Genomic DNA, 7,484 nt, shown 5'->3' with positions numbered 1-7,484 from the left:
ATGCGGCCAGCACTACCAAACCCTAAGTCGAGTTTCAAATCGTATGAATTGTACGTACCTACTGTGACTGGACGCAGCTACAGAAAATACTGCCCGAACGCGACAAAACAGAGAACGACATCTGCAGCTACCGTAGATAAAATTATAAGAACTACGACAAGCAATCACACAACAAGCCATTCTGTTATCTTCGGCCTCTTAGATAGCCGCTCCGATAGAAGGGACATATTCTCATCACCATTACTAGCACATGACCACTTTGTGTGGATCGCTTCTATTCACTTCTACTTCAGACCTAGTTCCGGGTTTTATCAGCTGACCGCTCATTTGGCTACAAGAAAACAACAGTTGACAGTCACATATTCTTCCAGTTGCGAGGTTAGCCCGAAGACAGAAGCACCTGCAGTCGTCCATCGTCATTATCATTAACAGTCCGCGAAACACCATTGATACTAACGGCAGTATAAGCAGCACTTCCTTCATTATACGATGGCCAGCAATGTGTCCGTGGATGGGCGTCGGTTTGCAAGTTTGGTACGTCGACCCGTTGGTATAATTTTATAACCCAGGATTCAGGTGTGAAACTATGAAGAGGCTAGAGAGATGGTGGCTCTAAATTAAAAACGCGAATTTATTATCAATTAAAAAAAAAAATAATTAGTTAATTAATATTATTGTTATACGTATTACTATTATGCGGTTAAAGCAAAGACTATCAAAAGTGTTCTCATTAAATTTGACGTAGGTACTTCATTATTGAATTGGGTGCATACTGCAAACGAATTAATATTTAATGTTGACAACTGACAAGATAATACAATATAATATAGTGGTTGGAACAGAAGGGCGTTGGATAACAATACAATATGTAATCAATGTGAAACAAAGAATATTAATTTTCACTGATGTGTAGGTACTACAACAATAATAATGATAATGCGTCATTATATCAATGGTAGTCAGGAAAACTGGGTTGAGGATATTCGATTATTAGCTAGTGTATTATGTTGAATTGTCCGCAAAAGTTAAGTGAAACGTAAACGAGGTGTATTATAATACATATTGTATCGGTGAGTAATTTATTTGATATTCAACCTGAGAATGGCACTCACTCGCTATCTGACACACACCCCGTGGCTTTTACAGTAATACGTGGTGCAAAAATGACAATAATATGATAATGTTGTGCACTGTGCAGTATAGTATAGTTCGTTCAAGTCGTTTTCACACGATCGATCGATAATATAAAAAAAAATAAAATAAAATAAAAATACACACAAACCCAACGCATTCATATGAGTATTATAGTATACCATATCGAACAATAAAATGATTTATTACTTGTTACCACGAGCTGTTTGAATGTCGGTATGTTAAAATGAAAATATCAATAAACGCATATACTATAAGACTACGGCCCACGAATCTTTTTTATCTGGCCCACAATTATATTTCCAAATGATATCATACAATTTTAAAGTTAAGAATTTACATTATAAACAAAATTAAAATATATATTTTGAATGACCTATTTTTTTGCTTTCTATGCTCTGGCCCACTAGAATTTTAATTTTCTTAAAATTGGGTATCACTGGTATATAAGAACGATGACGATAGTCAAATAATATCCGAGTGACAATATAGGAAATACTATCATCATTGACTGGGTGCTCAGTCTTCTTTTTTCGTAAGTATTTCCATAAATATCAGTATCGTATCAGATACTGTTGGGATATAGTAAGTAATACTGCCCACAACTATTTATTTCTTTACCGATACAAAAACATAATTTAATAACAATTTCCATTTTTAAGTAGATAATTATTTAATTATCATAGGTTAAATAGTTTTTTTATATGTTTGTTGATGTAAATGTTTTTGTTATCTTTGAGAAAGTTATATTTATGAATTAAAATATAAAATCAGGCAGAGTACCTAGAAAATTACGATGCCACGCCAAACACTATAATATTATATGTTATACCCAGGTGTAGTTATTGGACGAAGCGTTATAGGGGAAAATGTTATAAAGTCCATTACTGCCCATGGGTCACATAACACATTTAATAAACTACACACGTATAAGATTTCAGATAATGCAGTACCTATATTGTTGTATATTTTTTTCGATCAAGTTTTCATGTATAATGATCGCGCGCAACATCTCCACATATACATGTATATAGTAACTATAATATATATATTATATAGTATATATAGTATACTGGTATATAATATACAGGGTACCTAAATTTTTTATAATATTATTATTATTATTCGCGACCGTATGATAGAAATTTTCTCATGAGTGATTACAGTGCGATCGTATGCTTAGGTATCTTATGTAATATACCTATATCTATATTATAAAATATATACATAATATTATGTATACATTATTATGCAAATGGAAGGCGATCGGAGATCACGCATTAGTAGGCTATAAAGATATTTTTAACCTTTTAAGCACACTTCTTTTGGTGCAATATTTTACTTAATATATTCTTATTATTATTATTGGGTCACGTCTACCGTCATGGATCGCCTTCATACAAACGTATGGTTTTACGTCAGAAACTTACATTTTGGTCGTCAGAGTATAACTACTTTAGTAATTTTAGTCATACTATAATAATATTATACAACATGTGTCATTATACTTGCGACCGTCACTTGCTGCAGCTGCTGCTGCAGTGTCGTATTATGTACATTAACCATTTGAGATATTTTACGAGCTCTTCGCATAATTGAAAATTCCGTAGCACACAAATACATGATAAAAATATGATATCATCATTATTTATACATCAAATGAGTATATTATATCTTATATCATGACATAGAAACACTAATCTATGTAGAGCTAACTGTAGTGAACAAAAACGACAAGAAAATATTATTCCGCATTTTCAATAATTTCGATCGTTTTGCTTGAAAACATAGTATCTGTGGCAAACAGACAAAATAATAAATTATTACCTATAGATATTAATCGATCTTGCACGGTATTGTACTATTGTTTCCGTGATAAAATTAAATTACTTTAGACTTACCTTGTCTTAAACTCCGTTAAATGTAAACTACAAATGTTTATTTTTGAGACACTCATTCAGGTGATTTTTATCAGAAATAAAATACAGCTCTAAAGTTACACACAATAATAATAACTATTTCATTTTTGTAACCAATTGGTACAAAAACATACAAACAACAAAACATTTTCGTTAGCTAACTTTTAGAACCACGAGCGCGTCAGACTTAGTCCCGTAGGTCGCAAACATACACACGCATTATCTTTTATTATTATAGATTATACGCACGCTGCACGCACTATTGGTGCAGCGGTGCTATAATATTATACTATCATAATAATAATTTAACATCACCGTTAATATTATAAAATACACATTATAGTACGGTCTGTTGTACGTCTGTGCTGCATAACAATAATAATAATATACGTAATATTATGATACTGCAGTGTGCGCGCGCGCACGCCAAGAGATAAACACAATGGGATCGTAAATATGAGCACCGTCCGTACCCCTCACCCCCTCCCACTTGCAGATAGATCGCCGTAGATAGATAAACAATATCGTTAGCCATAAACATATTATTATTGTCGCATCGCCATCGCGGGAGACGCGGCCGTGAAAGTTTTGCACGGGACTCGGTGCATAGTGCGATGCATTAAACGTATGACAAATGACGTCGACGCAGCCGCCGCACAAAGGTCGTGACGATTTAATCCCCGCACAGTTATTCGTATAATATAATATATTATTGTAATGTACCTTTATATTATTATATATTAAAGTGCATGCGCGTCTGCAGGTAAATTATTGTGTATATATTTTATGCGACGACGTGCGAGCACAGCAGAATAGGTAATATGCGATACGAAAAAAAAAGGTAGATTCTGCGATGTACAACACACGATACATAGATATAATATTAACAGAATGATTCACCAAGCATATGCCTTCAATAATTCAGTTAATCGAAATCTGATTTATGTAATTTTTAAGTATACCTTCTTATAAGCAGCATATTTTCAAATACTAATGAATTTTTTTATAGAAAAAGTCATACCTACAAGCCTAGCTATGGAATTTACACTAAAATCTTTCACTCGTAAAAAAAAAAAACATGCAGATGACAAGCAACAGGCTTCCCTAAACGTCATTTATAATAAACATTAACTTTTTAGAATTTTTTTGCCTGTAAAAGACACTTTACTTGTGAAAATGTAAATTTTCAGAAACTATTTTCTCACCAAATCAAAATTATATAAAGTAGTCAGAAAAACGTTTTTCAGTCGATTTCCTAATAAAAAATTATGATTTAAAAAAAATATGTATGAATATAATATACACCATACTAATGAATGTGCAAGATAAATTTTAAAATTTGTACAACAAACCTTCCTTGTAAATTGACATAAAAAGAAAAATTATTTGGAAATGGCCTATAACAGATGTCAACAGCCCCCCTCAAAAATTTTTTTTAACTTATTTGACCTTTAAAAAAATATATATATATATATAAATAATGCCATAACCATAATTAACAAACCGAGTTTTGAAATTCACAAATTACTCATTTCCTCTTAAAATAAGAATTGCTTAAAGTAGCCAGAAATAAGTACCTTTTTTCAACCGTACCTTAGTGAAAATTAAGGTTTTAAAAAATAAGTACCTAGTAACTTTAAAAGTAGTTTTTAATTTATTTAGCTGCTTCAATGTCTAAGGATATAGTTATATTTACATGGTTCAGATGTTCTGATTACTTATATGGTTCAACAATATTATATTTTATAGTTATTAGGAAATTTTAATAATTTATATCAAACTATCAATATATTCTATAATTTAAAGGTTTTATACCTATTTTATTACATTTTATTTTTTATTTTTGAACTTTGGTTTTAACATTTATTATTTAACTTCTATTTACTTATATAAGGTAGGTTATAATATACTATATTATATATAATAACATAGCTAGGTTTTTCCCCGAAAATTATAATTATGGTCGTTATAAACCTATCATGAATTATTATTTTTATTACACCATATATATACAATACACATATTATATAGGTACAAGTTATCACCGATAACAATTTTATCATAGTTAGGCTTCGATATGTTTTACTGAATTAGTTACCAATTAGTACATCCTTCGTCGTAGTACAAAAGAAAATACATAACTGTAGTATAATTTAATGTTTTTTTCCAAGTTTTAAGCTATAATAAATATAATTTAAATGCATTTTTTTAGTGCATTTTTGAATTTTTGAACTCATTTTTGCATTTTTTGAGATTTTTTAGGACATTAAAATCTCAGCCCTATTGATAACCATACCAATCTTTGCATCATTATTAAATTTATATGTGCTACATAATTCTATGTACAAGATAATTAATACATACAGTCGAGTCACGATAACTCGAAAAACTTGACAATTCGAAATTTTATTATTCCCCTAGAAAATTATTCTCCTATTAAATTAGTTAGATATCTCGAAGCAAAATTTTATCCCCCTTCAACTTCGAGTTATCGCGACTCGACCGTGTATATATATATACGTATATTTTATAAATTTCAAGTTTTGTGTTGTGGTGGATATATTTTTTCACATCAACAAAAATGAGTTCAACATGTCACAATTGACTATTTAAAATTAATAATACAACATAAAAAATACTTTTTATAGTAACAATGCGATCAGATTTGATATGTAGGGATATTTAATAAAATGGGTGGGTGGGTGGTATATGTAAGAATCATTGCTCCTTAAGTAAAATTAGTTCAACACGCCACTGGTAGTATTTCTCTTTAGACGGTCTGGTATTGTTTACTCGAAGGCCTATGACATAATACATTTTTTTTTAAATGTTGATGGGGCTTATGTTAAGTTTCAAAATGATTAATGCCTTTTTAGGTCAATTATGATCGCTACACAATGTATTCCGTATATCCACATGTTCTTGCATAAAATAACTCAATATTTTCGTACAAGAATAATTTTTTTTTTTTTATATTTCAATCACAAAACCGCATAAGCCGCCAGAAAACGAATTTTGTCTGCTGCAGATGTCGGATGGATAACGAAGTCGCTAAATAACTTAATCACTGTGGCATATTCGAAAACCTTGCAATCAACGAGTTTATATACTAGGCGCTAGCATGCTCACCGATTGATCAATTGCGCATGTCACACATTATTGTCACGCTCGTTTCTCATTTTAATACTCCTGTCCTCTATAATATACACTTCTGTTCAGTCATGTGTTTAATATTATAACATAGGTATAGGTTCTATAGGATATAATATATCTCTCACGCGTTCATAAATAGAACTTCTCCAAAATATATCACGTGGCATAGTAGTAATTTTAAAGATTAGTTCCGTTTTTGCGGTAATCAAGCCACTCTAAAACCGCTTATACAACTACCACAGATCATGTTAGTTTTCAGATCCTTTTTTTCGGAAAATATAAATATATTGTTTGCAAGTATCTTGCAAATGACTTAACACACTGCAGTATTATATTGCTGCCAGATGTTAACATTCAAACGTTAGAATAAACAGCATCATACATACCCGATATATTAAGATAGTATATGTTATGAATATGATATATATACCTATATATTATAAGTTATAGTAAATGGCTTGTTTTTCTTGTCTGAGATTGATATATTATCTATATATTATTATTCAACAACTATCAATATAAGTGGTGTTGGAACATATACGTATACTATAAATAGTATCTATCTATATAATATTATATTTCACACGCAATACAGTATAATATAATAAGTAATAATATATCATAAATAGGTTCGAGTACATTATATAAAATCGGAACTAGGAGGGACTGAAAAGAAAATCGTGTATAGTATATATATATATATATAAATACTTCTCCGCCGACGCGTTTTTGTTATTTATATATTATACGTATCCCAGACGAACATAAATATTCCATTCGTGTAATATATTATATTGTAATGATTGGAGACAGTGTGAACGAAGATTGTCGTACCTATTATATATATATATATAAGTTTGTCATATATGACATTCGTTGTTGCAAATGGTTGGTAGATAAAAACGTTTCACGATTAGAATTTACGGCCTCCGGAAGACGTTAGGTTCGGATATTTACACATCCGACCACGACTAGTCTGTTACCAGTAGTCAACGATAGAGTTCCGAATTTAATTCTAATCGTACAAGTATAATAAATATATATTACATAATATGTATGCAATATATATGGATTGATAAAAAGAAGACTTCAACCATCCACACACAACTTTAACACTCTGCATACATGGAAAAATCTATCATATTTTCCGTTTTTCTGTGTTACAAGGAAACGGGAAAACCCGATCACTAATCTTATATAGGCTGTATAATATTATATATATATATATATATATATATATATATATATATATATATATAT

Source organism: Melanaphis sacchari, unplaced genomic scaffold (genome assembly GCF_002803265.2).
Source record: "Melanaphis sacchari strain LSU unplaced genomic scaffold, SCAv2.0 Contig4_pilon_pilon, whole genome shotgun sequence".
In the NCBI taxonomy this organism is placed as follows: Eukaryota; Metazoa; Arthropoda; class Insecta; order Hemiptera; family Aphididae; genus Melanaphis; species Melanaphis sacchari.
The sequence above is the reverse complement of the archived record's forward strand: the minus strand, read 5'-3'. Positions refer to the sequence as shown.